This window comes from Scyliorhinus canicula, unplaced genomic scaffold, assembly GCF_902713615.1.
Source record: "Scyliorhinus canicula unplaced genomic scaffold, sScyCan1.1, whole genome shotgun sequence".
Classification (NCBI taxonomy): Eukaryota; Metazoa; Chordata; class Chondrichthyes; order Carcharhiniformes; family Scyliorhinidae; genus Scyliorhinus; species Scyliorhinus canicula.
In genome coordinates this window covers 2,087,530-2,110,498 of record NW_024055730.1, presented here as the reverse complement: position 1 = coordinate 2,110,498, position 22,969 = coordinate 2,087,530, and the positions used below count along the sequence as shown (strand labels likewise).

Below are 22,969 nucleotides of genomic sequence, written 5' to 3'. Positions count from 1 at the left end.
TGCAACAGTAGTGAACTCGCCAACATTGAGGGCATTTAAAAGTTTATTGGATAAACATATGGATGATAAGGGCATAGTGTAGGTTAGATGGCCTTTAGTTTTTTTTCCATGTCGGTGCAACATCAAGGGCCGAAGGGCCTGTACTGCGCTGTATCGTTCTATGTTCTATATTCTATGTTCTATGTAATAGTGGATGTATTCGTGGTCATTTTTCCGGAATTCTGTAGTCTCTGGAACTGTCCCTGCAGATTGGAAGGTACCTCACGTCACTTCCATATTCAAAAAGGGAGGTAGAAAGAAAGCAGGGAATTATTGACTAGTAAACCGAATATCGGTAGTTGGGAAAATGCTTGAATCCATTATCAGAGACTTTATAGCGGAACATTTCGAAAGCAGTGGCAGGAAAAGTCAGAGACAGAATGGATTTATGATGAGAAAATAATGCTTGACAAATCTGTTGGAATTATCTGAAAAGGTAACGTACAGTTGACAAGGGGGAGCCAGTCGATGTGGTATATTGGACATTCAGAAGGCGTTTGACAAAGTCCCGCATCAGAGCTTATGTTGCAAACTTAAAGCACATGGAATTGGGGGTAATGTATTGAGGTGGATAGAAAACTGGTCGACAGAGAGAAATCAACGAGGAGGAAATAAGGGGTCAATTTTAAATTGGGAGGCAGTAACCAGTGGGGTGCCACAGGGATCGGTGCTGCGACCCCAGTTATTCACAATATATATTAATGATTTGAATGATGGGAAAAAATGTAACATCTCAAAATTTGCAGATGATATCTAATTAGGCGAGAGGGTGAATTATGATGAGAATGCGGGGATCCTACAACTTTATCTAGATAGGTTGGGCGAGTGGGCAAACCAATGGCTGATGCAATATGATTTGGACAGGTGTGAGGTTATTCATTTTGGAAGAAAAAGCAGGTTGGCAGATTATTACCTGAATGGTTGCAAATTGAGAGAGGGGAGTGTGGAACTTGTGTTCTTGTGCACCATTCGCTGATGGAAAGCATGCAGGTGGAACACTCGTTAAAAAAGGTGAATTGTATGTTGGCCTTCATTGCAAGATGTTTCGAGTACAGAAGTAGTGATGTGTTGCTGGAATTGTACAGTGCGTTGGTGAAGCCACACTTGGAGTATTGTGTGCAGTTTTGGTCTCCTTCTCTGAGGAAGGATGCTCTCGAGGTCGTGCAGCGAAGGTTTACCAGAGTGATTCCAGGGATGGCCGGACTGTCATATGAAGAAAGAGATTGACTAGGTTGGGATAGTTCTCCCCGGAGTCCAGAAGAATGATCGGGGATCTCATAGAGACTTATAGAATTCGAACAAGTCTAGACAGTGTTGCTGCCGGGAAGATGTTACCAATGATGGGTGTGTCCAGAACCAGGTTTCACAGCCTGAGGATTCAGGGCAAACCATTTTGGACTAGTGAGGTTGTCCTTACACCACACGAATTACCTTGACTGCTAACTACACCTGTGTGAGTCGCTCTCCTGTTGATGTTTAAATGTCACCCGGAAGTGCGACAGTCCTGCAACCTAATAACAGAGAGGAAGATTCTTCCTAACTAACATGGGATGGTTTAGCACAGTGGCCTGGAATGCAGAACAGGGCAGCAGCGCAGGTTAAATTCCCAGATAAACCTCCTCAAACAGGCGCTGGAATGTAGCGACTCGGGGCTTTTCACATTAACTTAATTGAAGCCTACTTGTGACAATTAGCGATTATTATCATACTATTATTATATTAGTAGCCTCTCTTGACTGAGCATGTTCGAAGCACTCGGATTCCATGTGAGTCCTCAACTACGGAATTATAATCTGGCAATTATTGTGACCCAAGCAGAGTGGAGAGTGAGAGGAAGGTCAGACTACAAAAATGGTAGATTTAAAATTAAATAATTTATTTAGGAGAAGTAGGTTCTCCACAACTCAGACTATAACACACAAAAGCAGTTCGAAAAAGACAATGTATAAAGCAAGAGACTAAACGGCACATCTTAAATTCTTATTTTTACGCAAATTTACTAAGGCGCCTGCAATCATACATATATATATCCACATGTCCATCCCAAACTCAACAATGTAGCCTAATTGGGAGTGTCTGTGAGCTGAGAGAGTCTACTCAGCGTTACCAGGAAGAATAGTTGAAACCGGCACGGATGTCTCTGGCTCTTCCTCAAAACTGGCAGGTCCGTTTGGCTGCCAGCCCATAAGCCTGGTGTTCCTTTGATCTCTTGGTCTGGACGCAGACTCACAGCAAATGGAGAGGGCGCCTAGCTGGAGAGGTAGAGTCCCTGAGTCCCGTATCTTTAAGGGCAGAAATCTGAATGGAGCTGACTGACCCCACCCACAGGTGGGTTCCAGGAGAAAGACCAGCTCATTGCTGACAGGATGAAAATCCCACAAATGGTTCCAGAATGTTTCCGGAGAGAGCTGATAATGTGTCAAGTGGATGCTGGGGACAACATTAATCATTTTCACTTTCGAGTAAAGTGATATCGGCTGGCCAGAGCTGAACTGATTTACATCTTTTTTTTTTATTTCGGAGTGAATACGGGCCGTGATATTCCCGTTAATATTCTGTTTGTCTGAGATGAGTCTTTGGGGTGGATATTCTGCTGTCTACCTGTAGACATGGGTTCAGTTTTCCTAAACAGCACGATTGTAAAATGCACTATACCATTTTCAACTTTGTACAGTTGACTTTGTAACAGCGGTGAGTTGCTGTAACTGTCAAAGGTGTGATACAGGGGTGTAGGGTGGAGGTTGTGATACTGTGGTGTGGGCGTGGAGGGATTGATACTGGGGTTTTGGGGTAGACGGTGCTATACTGGGGTGTGGGGGGAGTGTGATACAGTGGTACAGGTTTGGAGGGAATGATAATCGGGTATGGGTGTGGAGGCTGTGACACTGTAGTGTGGAGTGGAGGCTGTGAAACTGGTGAATGGGGTAGAGGGTGTGATACTGGCGTGTGGGGGTGGCGGGTATGATACTGGGGCGTGGGGTGTATGGTGTGATACTGGGGTGTGGGGTGGAGTGTGTGATACTGGGGACTGGTGGTGGAGGGTTTTGATACTGGGACGTGGGGGTGGAGGGAGTGATACTGGGGTGTGGGGGTAGAGGGATTGATACTTGGGTGTTGGGGTAGACGGTGCCATACTGGGGTGTGGGAGGAGTGTGATACAGTGGTGCAGGTTTGGAGTGTGATAATCGGGTGTGGGGGTGGTGTGTGATACTGGGGACTGGTGGTGGAGGGTGTGATATTGGGACGTGGGGGTGGAGGGTGTGATACTGTGGAGTGGTGGTGGGGGTCTGATACTGGGGTGTGGAGGTGGAGGGTGTGATACTGGTGTGTTGGGGTGGAGGGTGAGATACTGGGTTGCGGGGGTGGAGGGTGTGATACTGGGGTGTGGGAGTGGAGGGTGTATAATGGTGTCAGGGGGTGGAGGCTGTGATACTGGGATGTGGGGGTGGAGGGTGTGAAACTGGTGTGCGCGGATGGAGTGTGTATACTGGGGTGTGGGAGTGGAGGGTGTATACTGGGGTGAGGGGGAGGGGGTGTGATTTGGATTTGGATTTGTTTATTGTCACTGGGTATTGATACTGGGATATGGGGTGGAGGGTGGGAAACTGGGGTGTGGGGATGGAGAGTGTATACTGGGGTGTGGGGATGGAGGGTGTGATACTGGGGTGTGGGGATGGAGGGTGTATACTGGAGTGTGGGGGTCGAGGGTGTGATACTGGGGTGTGGGGGTGGAGAGTATGATGCTGTATTATACCGTTTTTAAGCATAATATCTTTGTTAACCTGTGCTAATTTTAAAGGGTCAAGCCTGTGTGGATTTTGATTGATTGGAACAGAATTTCCCACATCTACATCTTAAGAACTAGGAGCAGGGGTAGGCCATCATGCTCCTCGAGTCTGCTCCACCATTCAATTAGATCATGGCTGATCTGTTTTGGACTCAGCTCCACTTTCCGTACGAACACCATAACCCATCACTTTGTTTTTGAAAAGAATATCTGTCTCTTTCTTAAAACATTTAATGAAGGAGCCTCAACTGCTTCACTGGGCAATGAATTCCACAGGTACACAGCCCTTTGGGTGAAGAAGTTCCTCTTAAATTCAGTTATAAATCTACTTCACCTTATTTTGAGGCTATGACCCTTGTTCTGCTTTCACCCGCCAGTGGAAAATACCTGCCCGCATCTATCCTATCTATTACCTTCATAATTTTATATGTTTCTCTTAACACCCCCCACCCCCAGCCTCCCCCCTCCCCACCTCCCTGCATCCTTGCAACTGCCAACGAGTACTGTCCCAGTCTAATCAACATCCCTTCAGCTCGGGGATTAATCTAGTGAATCTCCTCTGCACACACTCCAGCACCAGTACGTCATTTCTCAGGATAAGAAACCAAAACTGAACAAAATACTCTAGGTGTGGTCTCACTAACAACATCTTATACCATTGCAACATAACGTCGCTTGTCTTAAACTCCATCCCTCTGGCAACGAAGGACAAAATTCCATTTGCCTTCTTAATCACTTGTTGCACCTGTAAACCAACTTTTTGCGACTCATGCACTATCACGCACAGGTTTCTCGGCACAGCGGCATTTTAAAATATTTAATCATATAAATAATAATCTCGTTTGCAGTTATTCCTGCTAAAATGGATAATCTCACATTTTCCAACACTGTTTCCATCTGCCAGACCCTTGCCCATTCACTTAATCTATCCACATAATTCTGAAGACTTCCAGTATCCTCTGAACTTCTCGCTTTACCACTCATCTTAGTGTCGTCTGCAAACGTGGACACATCGCCCTTGGTCCCTAACTCCAAATCATCTCTGTAAATTGTGAACAATTGTAGGCCCAGTACTGATCGGTGAGGGACACCACTAGCTACTGATTGCCAGCCAGAGAAACACCCATTAATCCGCATTCTTTGCTTTCTATTAATTAACCAATCCTCGATCCATGCTATTACTTTACCCTTAATGCCATGCATCTTGATCTTTTGCAGCAAACCTTTGTGTGGCACCTTGTCAAAGGCTTTCTGGAAATCCAGATATACCATATCCGTTGGCACCCCGTTACCTACCGCACTGGCAATGTCCGCAACAAACTCCTGCAAATTAGTTGGGCATGACCTGCCATTTCAGAACTAAATTGACTGCCCAATGGGACAATTTCTAGCCACATGCCTCGCTATTTCTTCCTTGATGATAGATTCCAGCATCTTCCCTTCTACTGAAGTTAAGAACACTGGCCTATAATTACCCGCTCTCTGCCTACCTCCTTTTTTAAACGGTGGTGTCACGTTTGCTAATGTCCAATCCGCCGGCACCACCCAAAATTCTCGTGAATTTTCGTGAATTATCACTAGTACATTTGAAATTTCCCTATTCATCTCTTTTAGCACTCTGGTATGCATTCCATCAGCGCCAGGAGACTGCTCTACCTTTAGCCCTATTAGCTTGCCGATCACTACCTCCTTAGTGATAACAATCCACACAATGTCCTCACCTGTCATAGCCTCATTTCTATCAGTCACTGGCATGTTATTCGTGTCTTCCACTGTGAAGACCGACCCAAAAAACCTGTCCAGTTCCTCAGCCATTTCCTCATCTCCCATTATTAAACTCCATTCTCAGACTCAAAAGGACGAATATTTACCTGAGCGGCTCGTTTCTGTTTTATATATTTGTAGAAACTTTTACAATATGTTGTTATATTCTGAGCAAGTTTACTCCCATAATCTATCTTACTCTTCTTTACAGCTTTTTAGTAGCTTTCAGTTGCTCTCTAATAATTTCCCAATCCTCTAGTCTCCCACTAATCTTTGCCACTCTGTATTCTTTTTCCTTCAATTGCATACTTTCTCTTATTTCCTTACAGATATACGGTCGATTTTCCCCCTTTTTATTGGTACAAACCTTTGCTGAGCACTGTGGAAAATCGCTTGGATGGTTCTCCACTGATTCTCAGCTATTTCACCATAAAGTATTTGCTCACAGTCTACTTTAGCTCGCTCTACTCTCATCTCCTTGTAATCTCCTTTCTTCAACCACAAAACACGAGTATTTGATTTGATCTTCTCACCCTCCATCTGTATTTTGAATTTCACCACATTGTGATCGCTTCTTCCGAGAGGATCCCTAACTTTGAGATCATGAATTAATCCTCTCTCATTACACAGGACAAGGTCGCGGACTGCACCTGGTCAATTGCTCAAAATCATATATGAAATTGTAAGGCATGACATCTATCTGAGATGCTGACTTTTCCTGATCAAACCTTGTCTCTCCAAGTGGAGATACATTCTCTCCTTCAGACTTTTCTCCAATAGTTCTTCGACCACTGATGTGAAACTCACTGGTCTGTAGTTCTCTGGCGTATCTCTGCAACACTGTTTAAATGGTGGGACCACATTAGCTGTTCTCCTGTCCTTTGGCATCTCGCCCGAGGCTTGAGAGTAATTAAAAATATGACAGAACCCCGGCAATATCGTCCCCGCTTCCTGCAGCATCCTCGGACACAATTCATTATAACAGGAGGAATTTTCAATCCCTATGCCTGCCACCAGCCAAGGGGCTGGTTTAGCTCACCAGGCTAAATCGCTGGCTTTTAAAGCAGACCAAGCAGGCCAGCAGCACGGTTCGATAAACGCACCAGGCGCCGGAATGTGGCGACTAGGGGCTTTTCACAGTAATTTCATTGAAGCCTACTCGTGACAATAAGCGATTTTCATTTCATTTTCAACTTCAAAACCTTGTCACTCCTGATGAAAACTTGCTCAAGAACCTCACAAACTCTCTCCCCGAGTTTCATATCTACCCCCTCACTCTCTCGGGTGAAGCCAACACCCGACCAATGCCATCTGGCTACGCCTACACCTTGCCTTTTTGGTCCCACATCGGCCCTAGTCTTCCCCTGGAGATGCTCTACCCAGTGATATACTCATCAAATATCTTGGGATTTTGTCTACTTTTACCAGCCAGAGCTTTCTCAAATCGCCTCTTTGCACTTCTTTTATTTCATAAATTTAGAGTACCCAATTTATTTTGTAGCAATTAAGAGGCAATTTAGTGTGGCCAATCCATCGAACCAGCGCATCTTTGGGTTGTGGGGGCGGAACTCACGCAAAAACGTGCAGAATGTGCAAATTCCATCTAGGAAGTGACCCGGAGCCGGGATCGAAACTGGGACCTCGGCACCGTGAACAACAATGCTAACCCACTGCGTCACCATGCTGCCGCCTTCCTCTTTGCACGCCTAATTGCTTTATTTTGTTCCATATGCCACTTGCTCTACTCCACTAATTCCTCCGTTTATTTGCTCCCCTTGTATTTGCGAAAAGCCTCTCTTTCCCTTCTCATCATATCTTGAATGCATCTGTTCATCCATGGTTCTTCGGGCATGTTACTCATTCCTGTCAACTTCCCATTTTTTATGAATGCTCCCCATTGTTCATATGTAGATTTTCCCACAAATAACTCTCCAATCTACCGTGCCCAGATACTACCTTATTTGCGATCGCACCCAATCCAGAGCCTTGGGCTTGATTTTTTGCTCCGCCACATCACATTTCAATATTACCCCGCCGGAGGGATGCTCTGTTACTCCGGCTGGTCAATGGGGTTTCCCATTGTAGGGCAGCCCCACGCCGCTGGGGAACCCGCGGGCTGCCGGTAAAATGGAGCATCCCACCGCCAGAAAATCCAGCCCCTTAATTTGCAACGTCTCAATTTTTTGTCCATGGCATGCGAGTGTCCCTTTAAGAAAGTTTTTGTTTGACCACATGGCTTATAGCACGGCTTCAGTGATGTCATTTGTGGGTGGAGCTGGGCTGTGGCTGTCAGTTGACAGCGGGTTTCGTGTTTGGGTTTCAGTTTCGGTTGTTGGTTTTAGACTGCAGAATAGAAGCAGCGTTTCCCTGTTTCCTCTGTTTTTATTTTCAAGCTGTTCCAGTGAACTGACAGCATATTGGGTGTGGCAAACTGCCTTGGTAACTTTAAAAATAGAGTTGCTTCCTGGAATAAGTTTTTGAATCTGCTGGTTGGAGGCTTGAAAAATACCTGTCCCTTTAGAGTGAGAGTGCAGTCTGCTGGGTGACACCCTTGAAATCGATTTGGTTTTATTGGATTTTGTATTGAATTGGAACAGCTACTGAGCTGGATTCATTAAGAGTTATATACAGAGGTTACTGTAGCTGTTGTGTTTTTCATGTTTTTAATTGACAACAAATTCTTGATAAGCGTTTAATATATGTTAACTACATTCTCACAATAAACTTTTGTTTTGATAAAACAGGAAGTCTGATGAATCATACCTGAAGTGAAGGCTCTCGTGCTCATCCCAGCCAAATTCAACATAGAAGTTAGCAGTCAGATGAGCTTCCTAATAACTTTGGAGTTTCTAAGCCTTAGCCCATAAGTCTACAGCAAATTAAGTTGTACCATGTTGTGGTCGCTATCACCAAAATGTTCCCCATCAACACATCAAACACCAGTCCGACATCTTTCCCCATAATTAGGCCCAGACTGCACCGTTCCTTGTTGGACTGTATACATGTTGAGCTAAAACAAATTCTATGTGCACATTTTAAGAACTCCACTCCATCTAAACCATTAATATGATGACGAGGCCAATTAATGTTGGGAAAGTTGAAATTACCTACTTTAATTACCCCATTATTAGTTTTATACAGATCTGCGTGTTGTGCACATATTTGTTGCTCAATAGCCTGCTGGCCCTCTGGTGGCTTGTAATAAACAACATAGCAATGTGGCTGTCCCTAAATCCTAAGCTCTAACCACAAAGCTTTATCCGATGCCCACTCCAAGATATCACATCATTCTGCCTCCAGGAGTTGGTTTAGCATAGTGGGATAAACAGCTGTAATACAGTTCAAGGCCAGCAGCGCGGGTTCAATTCCCGTACTGGCTTCTCGAACAAGGGCCGGAATATGGCGGCCAGGGGCTTTTCACAGTAACGTAATTGAAGCCTACTTGTGACAATAAGCGATTATTATTATTAACTAATAATGCAACGTCTCCGCGTCTTTTACTCGGTTTTCTAACTCGCCTGAAGATTCTGAATCCAAAGATGCTGAGCTGCCAATCCTGCCCTTCTCTCAACCACATCGCTGTGATGGCTAGAGTATCACAATTCCATGTGTCAATACTTGCCCTTAACTCATCCGTGATACGCCTGCCGTTAATGTAGAAGGCATTCAGCCTCGCCTTCCTCCCTTGAAACGGACTACCGCTATATTCCCTCTAATTCAATTGCCTCTAATTTTCGGTACCAGCCTTCCCGAAATGCGCCGGAATGTGGTGAGTAGGGGCTTTTCACAGTAAATTAATTGAAGCCTTCTTGTGACATTAAGTTATTATTATTAATAATTTCTTTTCTGTGAATATCCTACATGGTGCCGGCGGAGTCCACTGCAGCTTGGAGTACTCCTGCCATGAGTATGACCTTTAAATTCCCAACTTTAGAAGACTATTATAGCTTTAAAAATAAATCAACTGCGTCCCTACCCTTGCTAAAACATCGATTTACAATTCGGTCAAGATTTTAAAAGTACTTAACAGTCTGCTGCGCTCTTTGTAAAATCCCCGCTCCCCTCACACACATTGAGGCAGGAAATGACAGGAGCACCTCGCCCCCTCCACACAGAAATATCTCAGTCACAAAACGCCCACTTGGGCATTCTAATACACATGTGGATAAATAATCTACTTATGCACTGAAAATACTGGGATCAGCCTCTGTACTGTTCTTAGTTGTTCTGTTTATTACCGTACCAGCATCCCCGGACAGGCACCGGAATGTGGCGATTAGGGGCTTTTCACAGTAACTTCAATGAAACCTACTCTTGACAATAAGCGATTTTCATTTCATTTCATTTCATTATTCATTACTTGAATAATTGATGTAACTGGATATGTCAACAGGTTTCTGAGCTGCTCTCTGAATTTGGACTGGGTCACCCCATAAATAAAAGTATTGGTACAACAACTTAAATTCAGCAACATATATCCGACCTGTTGAAATATCGATTCAGAAAGAGTATAATCTCTCGTATTCTTCCCAGTAATTATATAATAGAAGAACTCTATCACATTCACCAACCACAGAAGTATGAAGGTGGTGGATATGGTGAAGAGTAAAATCACGGACTTCCTTCTACTCTCCATCTCTGGGTCACTGTGATTCCGTCCGTTGTTCTGGCACCTCAATCCTTTACGGACTCGACTGGCCAATAAAATGTGTCTGACTGTCAGGGTGTTCAGCAACAGAATTAAAGCAAATGGGAGCAATGGGGTTATAATTGTATCGAACCAATCTAATCCAACCCAAAGGGGTTCAGTAAAATAGCCAGGCTTTATATTACAGTACCAAGGTACATTGTCGATTATCACTCCAGGTTCATATGCCAAATAAAATGGAATGTTCTGTATACAGAGCAAAATGAATATTGTTCCCAGAATCACAGTCGCAGTTTTCCCAGTGCAAAGATTCCTCCTCAGTTCATTGCAACAAATAGCCACAAATCGATCAAAAGAGAAAGCGACGGTGAACCAGACAGAACAGTCTGTCGCCACGAGAATAAGGAGAATGCGGATATTACACAGAGGGGTGATGTCCAGGAAAGATAATGGGAAATAATAATACTTTAGATGAGTCAGTATGATCTGAGTTATAATGACCACCAGATCCGCAGTTGCCATAGATACCAGGTAGCGAGTAGTACACTTGGAGAGGCCACACTTTCCCCGACAGAGAATCACAATTCCTAATGCATTTGCTGGAAGAAGTGAGAAGACACAGGAAATTAACGATAAGGTTTGTTTCCCCAATAGAGCCGACACAGACATCCGGTATTGATGTCAGAATTATTGTCTCACTCAGTTTTTTGGCAGGATCAGGAATAGCACTTTCCCTGCGATTGGGCGTTAGTTGTTTCAGGCAAACATCTATCTGATCCTTGCAGACAATACGAAAACAAGAATTGTTTCCCACCGTCCGCCCCCGATGCATAAAAAAAACAATAATTGGCCCTCTGGCAGTTTGGTCCGACTCCCTCAGATCATAATTACTGGATCAGAATTAGTACACTCGGGCCATCGAGTCTGCTTCCCCATTCAATTATGGCTGATAGTTTTCTCCTCCCCATTCTCCTGCCTTCTCCCCATAATCCCGGATCCCCTTATTAATCAAGAACACATCTATCTCTGTTTTAAACACACTCGGTGATTTGCCCTCCACAGCCTTCTTCGGCAAAGGGTTCCACAGAATCACCACCCTCTGGCTGAAGAAATTCCTCCTCAAATCTGTTTAAAAATATCGTCACTTTAGTCTGTAATTGTGTCCTCTGCTTCTAGTTTTTCCGACAAGTGCAAACATCCTCTCCACGTCCACTCTATACAGACCTTGCAGTACCCTGTAAGTTTCAATAAGATTCCCCCTCATCCTTCCAAACTCCAACGAATACAGACTCAGAGCCCTCAACCGTTCCCCATACAACAAGCTCTTCATTCCAGGGATCATTCCTGTGAACCTCCGCTGGACCCTTTCCAAGGCCAGTACAACATTCCTTAGATACAGGGTCCAAAACTGCTCACAATACTCAAAATAGGGTCTGACCAGTGCATTATAAAGCCTCAGATGTAGATCCCTGGGCTTGTATTCTAGCCCTTCCGACAAGAATGCTAACATTGCATTGGCCTTCCTAACTGCCGACTGAACCTGCAGGTTAACCTTAAGAAAATCATGGACAAGGACTCCTAGTCCCTTTAGCTTCTGATTTCCTAAGCATCTTCCCATTTAGAAAATAGTCTATGCCTCCATTTCTCATTTATAAGTGCATAGCATCGCACATTTTCACACTGTATTTACCCTGCCACTTCATTGCCCACTCTCCCAGCCTGTCCGAGTCCTTCTGCAACCCCCAGATTCCTCAATCCTACTTGTCCCTCTGCAGATTTTTGCAATAGTGTCTTCAGTTCCTTCTTCCAGGTCATTAATAAATATTGTGAAAATTGTGGTCCCAGCACAGACCCCTGAGGCACACCACAAGTCACCGGCTGCCATCCTGAAAAAGGACCCTTTATCCCCACTTTCTGCCATCTGCTAGTCAGCCGATCCTCTATCCATGCCAGGATCCGACCCAGTATCAAACATTGCCCAAACTTGGATCAACGTATTTCTTCTGCAACAATCTCAGCCCCAAGATTTGTCACGTTGCAGCTTTGAGCATTTCCTATAATGGATTCTCATTCATATCATTGGCTCTCACCAGGAATGAACCTAATGAGTCCAACAGTTGATTTTCAGAAAAAAATACATTTTGTTGATTAGATCCAGATGAAGGAAAATGTTCCTCAAATTCATTGAGGAACATGTGAGTGTTTTCAAAGGGATACAGGACACCATTTGCATGGCTGTTTGAGAGAATTATCCAGTCTGCGGATGTCGTCTAAATCACATGGTGGAATTTAGATTCCTGGCCACCTGTGGTTGAAGGAAAACAAAGGAATGAATCTGTATCTCCCTCTCCACCCCCTTCCAACAGGATCAGATATAAGTCCCATCATCAGATTTCCTGTGTCACGGGAGTGCCTTTAAGACATGTTTTGGCTTCTCAAATGGCGGCAGTGATGTCATGGCGTGGCTGGAGATGGGCTGTGGCTCGGGTTTCCATTTAGGTTTTGAGCTCGGAGCTAGCTGTGGCTCTGTGTTTTACATTCGGTTTCCACAATTGGAAGCTGGGTTCAGTCAAATAAGGTTTATTTTCTCTCTCTCCGTCTCAGCGTGTTAAAATGTGTCCAGATCAATTGACAATTTAAACGTGCTGTTTACTGGAAAGAATTCAAACTTTCTGTTTTTGGTACAAACGTTTCCCTGGTTGAGTGAATGTTGTTATCGAATTGGAACAGTTGAAAGGAAAGTAATTAAGGGTTATGTATAAAGAGTGTTGAAGCTGTGTGGGATATATATTTTTGTAGTTGATGAAGATGCTTACTGTGTGTTTTTATACAAATGTTAACTGAATTGGTGGAATAAACTTTATTTTGTTTAAAGGTGCTGAAGGCCTCTGTTGAATAACACCTGAAGAATAGGCACTTGTGCTCCCGTAACCAAAATCAATAAACAGTTGTAGGTCAGGTGAACGCCATGATATATTTTGGAGTTTGCTAAACACTGGCTCATAACAAATTGGAAGCTCGTGGGATAAAAGTCTACTATTCGTGACTGGGTTGGCTTCGTCAACTTAAAGTCAGTGAGGGGTGATCATTTTTGTGTTTGCTTTTCAGGTGTAGTTTTCCATCTTAGGTCGGGAGTGTGTTGTGGACAATGGCTCTTTTAGAAGCTCAGATACTTTTTGGTGTGGAAAGGATTACATGTAGTACCTTACAAACCGGGACGAAACAAATGCTTTTGGATTTCGCAAAAACACTGCAGTTAACATTGCCTGATAAAATTCGAAAAGAGGAGGTAATTGCAGCATTTAAATTCCATTAGATACAGTCAGACTCATTGGAAATGGCAAGGATATAATTGCAGATCAAGCAACTTGAACATGAAAAAGAATTAAAGCAGCTTGAATACGAAATCAGGTTAAAATAAAGAATGGCCCGAGGAGATCAAAAACAGAAAGAATGGGAGGCATAGATCAGGTAATAATAAAAAGAGACAGAAAGAGATTAGAGAGGTAAAAGAAAAAGGGAGAGAAGAAAGGGAAAAAGAGAGATATTTTGAACTTTGGAAAATGGCCATGAAAAGTGAAAGGCGGTTTGAGGATATTGATGAGGACAGTGAGCATGAGCGTCATAGTCAAAGGCTTGCTGGAATCTATTTAAATATGTCCAAGAATGATAAGAATGTTCTTAAAAACTGGAATCATTTGTTGAGTTATCTTCCAGAGGAAAAACACACTGACCTGAAAGAGTTATTGATACCACGTGGGCATGTTTGTAGAGATACACTGGGAAATACTAAATGGCCATACATGACGAAGATGTGGGGAATGCTGTTCCAATTAAACAACATACATATAGACTTCAACCTTTAAAATTGGCACAGGTTAACAAAGACATTGCAAGTATGCTCACACATGGCATAATTGATGTGATGTGGAGATGCCGGCATTGGACTGGGATGAGCAGAGTAAGAAGTCTTACAACACCAGATTATAGTCTAACAGGTTTGTTTCAAACATTAGCTTTCGGAGCACTGATCCTTCCACAGCTAAATGAAAAGGTATGTGGGCTGCAACAAAATAGAGCTCACACATAGTGATTGTGTGTGGACTATAGAAAGGTTAATGCAGTTACAAGAACAGACTCTTATTCTATTCCATGCTTGGAGGATTGCATTGAGAAATTGGGACAATCAGCTTTAATCTCCAAATTGTAATTACTTAATTGTTCCTGGCAGGTATCTTTATCCGAAAGGGGGAAGGAGATTTCTGCTTTTGTGACTACAGATGGAATATACCAATTCAAAGTTGTGCTACTTGGCATGAAAAACGCCCCAGCAACATTTCAACGGTTAACTAACAAAGTTGTTTCAGGTTTACCAAATTGTGTGGGATACATCGACGATCTGGTGATTTTTAGTCAGACATGGAAAAAACATTTAAAACATCTGATGGAGGGATTCGATCGACTTCAGGAGGCGGGTTTGATGGTAAACCAAGCCATGGGCTGGGTTAACACAGGGCTAGATCGCTGGCTTTGAAAGCAGACCAATGCATAGTTCAATCCCCGTACCAGCCTACCAGAACAGGCGCCGAATGTGGCGACCAGAAAATTGAACAAAGAAAATTACAGCACAGGAACAAACTCTTCGGCCCTCCCAGCTTGCGCCGTTCCAGATCATTTATCTAAACCTGTCGCCTATTTTCCAAGGACCTATTTCCCTCTGTTCGCCGCCCGTACATATATCTGGCTAGATGTATCATTCAGGGTACAATGAACCTAGGGCCATACTAGTCTGAAGACGACCGATCTCGTCTGATCTCGTAAACTAAGCACACTCATGCCTAGTTAGTACTTGGAGGGGTGACCGCCTGGGAATACGAGGTGCCGTAGGCTTTTATGGACTGGTTTAGCACAGGGCAAAATCTCTGGCTTTGAAAGCAGAACAAGGCAAGCCAGCAACACGGTTCAATTCCCGTACCAGCCTCCCCGAACAGGCGCCGAAATGTGACGACTAGGGACTTTTCACAGTAACTTCATTTCAAGCCTACTTGAGACGGTAAGCAAATTTCATTTAATGTCATTTCATTTCAATGGAGATGAACGCCTAGATCTCTCTGTACATAAATTTTCCCCAGGACTCTTCTGTTCACTGTATAGTCCGCTCTTGAATTAGACCTTCCAAAATGCATCACCTCGCATATGCCTGGATTGAAATCCATCTGCCATTTCTCTGCCCAACTCTCCAATCTATCTATATTCTGCTGTATACTCTGAAAGTCGTCCTTGCTATCTGCAACTCACCTATCGTAGTGCCATCTGCAAACTTGCTAATTAGTCCAGCTATACCTTCCTCCAGATCATGTATGTATATCACAAGCAACAGTGGTCCGAGCAAGGATCCCTGTGGAACACCACTAGTCACTATTTTCCATTTTGAGACACTCCCTTGCACCACTTGTCTCTGTCTCCTGTTGCCCAGCCAGTTCCCTATCCATCTAGATAGTACACACTGAACCCCCTACGACGTCACTTTCTCCATCAACCTGCCATGGGAAACGTTATCAAACGCGTTACTGAAGGCCATGTATCTGACATATACAGCCCTTCCCTCATCAATTAACTGTGTCACTTCCTCAACGAATTCTATTAGGTTTGTAAGACATGACCTTCCCTGCAAAAAAACCATGCTGCCGGTCACTGGTAAGTCTATTTTCTTCCAAATGTGAATAGATCCAATCCTTCAGTACCTTCTCCAACAGTTTGCCTACCACTGACGACAAGCTCACAGGTCTATAATTCCCTGGATTATCCCTGCTACCCTTCTTAAACAAAGGGAAAACATTAGCAATTTCCAGTCCTCCGGGACATCACCCGTGCTCAATGATGCTGCAAAGGTATCTGTTAAAGTCCCAGCTATTTCGTCCCTCGCTTCCCTCAGTAAACTGGAATAGGTTCCATACGTACCTGGGGTCCTCTCCACCTTACTGCCTTTTAGAATACCCAAAACGTCCACCTTCCTGATGCCAACTTGACCTGGAGTAGTTAAAAATCCATCTCTAGCCTCAACATCCGCCATGTCCCTCTCCTTGGTGAATAAAGATGCAACGTACGACCAGGCGTTTTTCACAGTAACTTCATTTGAAGCCTACTTGTGAAATTAAGCGACTTTAATTTTCAAGTGAATTTGGCGAAGCCCAAGTCACGTTCCTTGACCACACAATCGGACAGGGTCGAATGGTCCCAAGCGGTGTGAAAACAAAAGTTATTTGGGAGTTTCCAATACGCTTTACACAAGGGAAATAATGCGATTTCTTGGGATGAGTGGATTGTACTGAAAATGTGCGCCGTATTTTAGCAGTGTGGTTGCTCCACCGATGGACCTGCTGAAGAACCGTCACAAATTTCAGTGGACAGCGGAGTGTCAACAGGCATTTGACGGCCTGAAGGCTGTCTCAACCAATTCTTCTGTGTTGGCTACCTCAAATTACACACAACAATTCAAAGTGTCTGTTGATGCGAGTGAGATATAGGTGCTGTGCTCTTGCAAGAAGACGGTGAAGGTATTGGATATTTTTCCAAGAAATTGTATGATCACCAGAGGAAGTATTCAACGACTGAGACGGAGACTTTGAGCCAGGTGCTGCCTTTGCAACATTTTCACATTTATGTGACCAGCAAGTGGCCTGAAATAATTCTATGTATTGATCGTAATCCATTGACGTTTTTGGTGCGATTCCGGAATAACATTGCAAGACTGTTTCGAGTGAGTTTAATGTTACAGCAATTTCATCTAAAATTAGTCCAAGTGGCAGGCCGGGAAACCGTGATAGCCAATGCATTGTCACAAATGTAATGAAGAGCAGCAGGTTCACTGTTGGAAGAAGAACTAAAATGGACTGTATCCTTATGAATGGTTGCCTGTTTTGTTTTTGTTTTATAAACAGTGTATATTTATTCACAGCTTTGCTGAAAGGAAAGCGTTAAGCGTTTGATAAGGTTCCCACGTTCGGCTATTGCAGAAAATACGGAGGCAGGGGATTGAGGGTGATTTAGAGATGTGGATCAGAAATTGGCTAGTTGAAAGAAGACAGAGAGTGATAGTTGATGGGAAATGTTCAGAATGGTGTTCAGTTACAATTGGCGTACCACAAGGACCTGTTCTGGGGCAGTTGCTCTTTGTCATTTTTAGAAATGACCTAGAGGAGGGCGCAGAAGGATGGGTGAGTAAATTTGCAGACGACACTAAAGTCGGTGGAGTTGTAGACAGTGCGGAAGGATGTTGCAGGTTACAGAGGGACATAGATAAGCTGCAGAGCTGGGCTGAGAGGTGGCAAATGGAGTTTAATGTGGAGAAGTGTGAGGTGATTCACTTTGGAAAGAATAACAGGAATGCGGAATATTTGGCTAATGGTAAAATTCTTGGTAGTGTGGATGAGCAGAGGGATCTCGGTGTCCATGTACATAGATCCCTGAAAGTTGCCACCCAGGTTGATAGGGTTGTGAAGAAGGCCTATGGTGTGTTGGCCTTTATTGGTAGAGGGATTGAGTTCCGGAGCCATGAGGCCATGTTGCAGTTGTACAAAACTCTAGTACGGCCGCATTTGGAGTATTGCGGACAGTTCTGGTCGCCTCATTATAGGAAGGACGTGGAAGCTTTGGAACGGGTGCAGAGGAGATTTACCAAGATGTTGCCTGGTATGGAGGGAAAATCTTATGAGGAAAGGCTGATGGACTTGAGGTAGTTTTCGTTAGAGAGAAGAAGGTTAAGAGTTGACTTAATAGAGGCATACAGAATGATCAGAGGGTTAGATAGGGTGGACAGCGAGAGCCTTCTCCCGCGGATGGATGTGGCTAGCACGAGGGGACATAGCCTCAAATTGAGGGGTAATAGATATAGGACAGAGGTCAGAGGTGGGTTTTTTACGCAAAGAGTGGTGAGGCCGTGGAATACCCTACCTGCAACAGTAGTGAACTCGCCAACATTGAGGGCATTTAAAATGTTATTGGATAAGCATATGGATGGTAAGGTAAGGGCACAGTGTAGGTTAGATGGCCTTTAGTTTTTTTTCCATGTCGGTGCAACATCGAGGGCCGAAGGGCCTGTACTGCGCTGCATCGTTCTATGTTCTATGTTCTATGAAAATGAAAAGGTCAAAAATGAAACCATCTTGAAGTTGATGATTTATTTTTCTTCTTGGTGGGAGGTGCCATTGGTGTGTCCCCTTAAGAAATGTATTGTAGAACATAGAACATTACAGCGCAATACGGGCCCTTCGGCCCTCGATGTTGCGCCGACCTGTGAAACCATCTGAAGTCCAGCTGATCTACACTATTCCATTTTCATCCATATGTCTATCCAGTGACCACTTAAATGCCCTTAAAGTTGGCGAGTCTACTACTGTTGCATGCAGGGCGTTCCACACCCCTACTACTCTCTGAGTAATGAAGCTGCCTCTGCCTCTGACATCTGTCCCTGAGACTTTCCTCGTATCTTTCACTCTGTATTTCTCTCTGTATCTCTCTCTGTACCTCTCTCGGTACCACTCTCTGCATCTCTCGCTGTATATATCTCTGTATCTCTCTGTCTGTGTGTATCTCTCTGCATCTCTCTTTGTGTATCGCTCCCTGTATCTATCTCTATGATTATATCTCTGTATCTATCTCTCTGTATCTCTATAGCTCTCTCGCTGTATTTTTTTCTGTATCTCTCTCTGTATCTCTCTCTCTCTCTCTGTATATATCTCTCTCGTTATCTCTCACTGTAACTCGCTCTGTATTTCTCTCTCTGTATCTTTCTCTCGGTATCTGTCTCTCTATCTCTCTCTTTGTATCTCTCTCTCTCTATCTCTGTATCTCTTACTGTATCTGTCTGTGTATCTATCTCTGTCTGTGTGTATCTGTCCCTGTGTCTGTCTCTGTTTCTCTGTCCCTGTGTCTGTCTCGATGCCGCTCTGTCTCTGGGCCGTATGGCATTATTTACAGTGGTCCCTGTGCAGAATATCGTTATTTACAGTTTCCCTGCGTAGAATATCATCATTTGCAGTGGCCACTGGGTAGAATATTATTATTTACAGTGGTCACTGGGTAGAATAACATGATGCACAATGGTCCCTGGGCAGTATATCATTATAGTGAGTGGTCCCTGGGCATTATACCATTATATACAACAGGGCCCTGGGTAGTATATCATTATTTTCAGTGGACCCTTGGTAGAATATCATTATTTACATTGCACTGGGCAGAATATTATTATTTACAGTGGTCCCTGGGCAGAATATCATTACTTACAGTGAACCCTGGATATTATATCATTATTTTCAGTGGTTTCCTTATCAAACGCCTTACTGAAATCCATATACACTACATCGACCGCTTTACCCTCATCCACCTGTTTGGTCACCTTCTCAAAAAACTCAATAAATTTTGTGAGGCATGACCTACCCATCACAAAACCGTGTTGACTATCGCTAATCAACTTGGTCTTTTCAAGATGATTATAAACCCTATCTCTTATAACCTTTTTCAACATTTTACGCACAACCGAAGTAAGGCTCACAGGTCTATAATTACCAGGGTTGTCTGTACTCCCCTTCTTGAACAAGGGGACAACATTTGCTATCCTCCGGTCTTCCTGCACTATTCCTGTCGACAAAGACGACATAAAGATCAAGGACAAAGGGTCTGCAATCTCATCCCAGGCTTCCCAGAGAATCCTAGGATAAATCCCATCTGGCCCAGGGGACTTACCTATTCTGACATTTTCCAAAATTGATAACACCTCCTCCTTTTGAACCTCAATTCCATCTAGCCTGGTCGACTGAACCTGAGTATTCTCCTCGACAACATTGTCTTTCTCCATTGGAAACACTGATGAAAAATATCCATTTAATGCTTACCCTATCTCCTCTGATTCCACACGCAACTTTCCACTACTATCCTTGATTGGCCCTAATTTTACTCTAGTCATTCTTTTGTTCCTGATATACCTATAGAAAGCCTTAGGGTTTTCCTTGATCCTATCCGCCAACGTCTTTTCGTGCTCTCTCCTCGCTCTTCTTAACTCTCCCTTTAGGTCCTTCCTGGCTAACTTGTCACACTCAAGTGCCCTAACTGAGCCTTCATGTCTCATCCTAACATAAACCTTCTTCTTCCTCTTGACAAGTGCTTCAACTTCCTTAGTAAACCATGGTTCCCTTGCTCGACGACTTCCTCCCTGCCTGACAGGAACTTACTTAGCAAGGACACGCAGTAGCTGTTCCTTGAAAATGCTCCACATTTCGATTGTACCCTTCCCCTGCAGTTTCCTTCCCCATCCTATACATCCTCAATCTTGCCGAATAGCATCATAATTGCCTTTCCCCCAGCTATAATTCTTACTTTGCGGTATATACCTATCCCTGCCCATTGCTAAAGTAAACATAACCGAGTTGTGATCACTATCACCAAAGTGCTCACCTACATCTAAATCTAACATCTGGCCGGGTTCATTACTCAGTACCAAATCCAATGTGGCCTCGCCCCTTGTTGGCCTGTCTACATACTGTCAGAAAACCCTCCTGCACACACTGCACAAAAACTGACTCATCTATAGCACTCGAACAATAGTATTTCCAGTCAATATTTGGAAAGTTAAAGTCCCCCATAACAACTACCCTGTTACTGTCGCTCCTGTCGAGAATCATCTTTGCAATTCTTTTCACTGCATCTCTGGATCTATTCGGAGGTCTATAGACAACTCCCAACAGGGTGACATCTCTCTCCTGTTCCTAACATAGGCCCATACTACCTCAGTGGACGAGTCCTCAAACGTCCTTTCTACCGCCGTAATACTTTCCTTGATTAACAATGCCACCCCCCCCCCCTCTTTTACCATCTTCTCTGTTCTTACAGAAACATCTAAATCCTGGAACCTGCAACAACCATTCATGTCCCTGCTCTACCCATGTCTCCGAAATCGCCACAACATCGAGATCCCAGGTACCAACCCATGCTGCAAGCTCACCCACCCTATTACGGATGCTCCTGGCGTTGAAGTAGACACTCTTCAAACCAGCGTCTTTCTTACCGGTGCCCTCTTTAGAACTCTTAACCCTATCCCTGACCTCACTACTCTCAACATCCTGTATACTGGGACTACAATTTAGGTTCCCACCCCCTGCTGAATTAGTTTAACCCCCCCCCCCCCCACCGAAGAGCACTAGCAAATCTCCCGCCCCCCAGGATATTGGTACCCCTCTGGTTCAGGTGAAGACCATCCTGTTTGTAGAGGTCCCACCTACCCCAGAATGAGCCCCAATTATCCAGTCTTCTCAAATGGCTGCAGTGATGTCATGGTGTGGCTGAAGCTGGGCTACTCTTGACAATAAGCGATTTTCATTTCATTTCATTTTTGGATAGGGGGCTGGTTTAGCAGAGTGGACTAAGACAGCTTCCATTGCAATAATGTGTAGTTACTACCTACACAAAATCAAAGCATTTTTGGGCAATTATGTTGAATTCTTGGAATGCCTAATCCGAAACTGTGGTTTAGATTCGAATGATAGGTACAACATATTTCGATTTAATGAAGGCTCTCGGTAAATTCCAACAGAACAGGCATCCGATTACTCCCAGGGCAAGTCGAAGTAGGGTACACATTTGGATGGACAGCGAACTACAAACCGAGAAGAAAAGGGGAGGAGAGATCCAAGGTGGTTACTGAGGTCCATAGGCGTCGGCAAGTGTCATTCTCCATTTAAATAAGCGAAATAAGAGTGGAAGTTATAGGTTTAAGTTCACAGTCACGTTCACATTGAAAGTGTACAATTCTGGTCGCCACACTACCAGAAGGATGTCGAGGCTCTAGAGAGGATGCAGAAGAGATTTACCAGGATGTTGCCCGGTATGGAGGGCATTAGCACTGAGGAGAGGTTGAATAAACTTGGTTTATTCTCACTGGAACGACGGAGGTTGAGAGGCGACCTGATAGACGTCAACAAAATTATGAGGAGCATAGCCAGTTGATAGTCAGAGGAATTTCCCCAGGGTAGGGGGGTAAAGTACTTGGGGCATAAATTTAAGGTGCGATTGGCAAGATTTAAAGGAGATGTCCGAGGAACTTTTCTTACACAGAGGGCAGTGGGTGCCTAGAACTCGCTGCCGGAGGAGGGGGTGGAAGCAGGGACGATAGTGACATTGAAGGGGCATCTTGACAAATACATGAATAGGATGGGAATAGAGGGATATGAACCCTGGAAGTGTAGAATTTAGTTTAGACGGGCAGCATGGTCACTATAGGCGTGGAGCGTCGAAGGATCTGTTCCTGTGCTGCACTTTTCTTTGTTCTTTGTTTTTGTTCTTGAAATCATATTAATGGCAGATGAATCATTATCAACAGAGATGTACTGTGACCATTCCAATGAAGCTTAGTGTCAGTTGTTTAGTAGTCCCTCGATCGATAATTTTCTCCAATACATAAGGAAATGTCGGTGTGAAAGTATTGGAGTCAGAGAATCAGGCTGGACATTATCATAAAATCAAAGCATTCTATTCGGAAATCGACACAAATCAATTGATTTAAAAATCAGACAATAGGTTAAACAACAGTGAAACGTGATTACTGACACAACTTACAGTATACAGGTCACATTCTTGTTAAAATATATAGGGTTCATTCAGTCATGTAGGTCAACAGACCGATTCCAAAACTGTGAGAGTGAATTAGTTATTTATCATAAAAACATAAGAATTAGGAG

General features: G+C 43.9%; 1 pseudogene; it reads left to right on the top strand.

Annotated features, from left to right (window-relative positions):
* Positions 1–15,009: 15,009 nt before the first annotated feature.
* On the top strand, positions 15,010–15,128 carry LOC119960755 (annotated as a pseudogene).
* Positions 15,129–22,969: the final 7,841 nt, after the last annotated feature.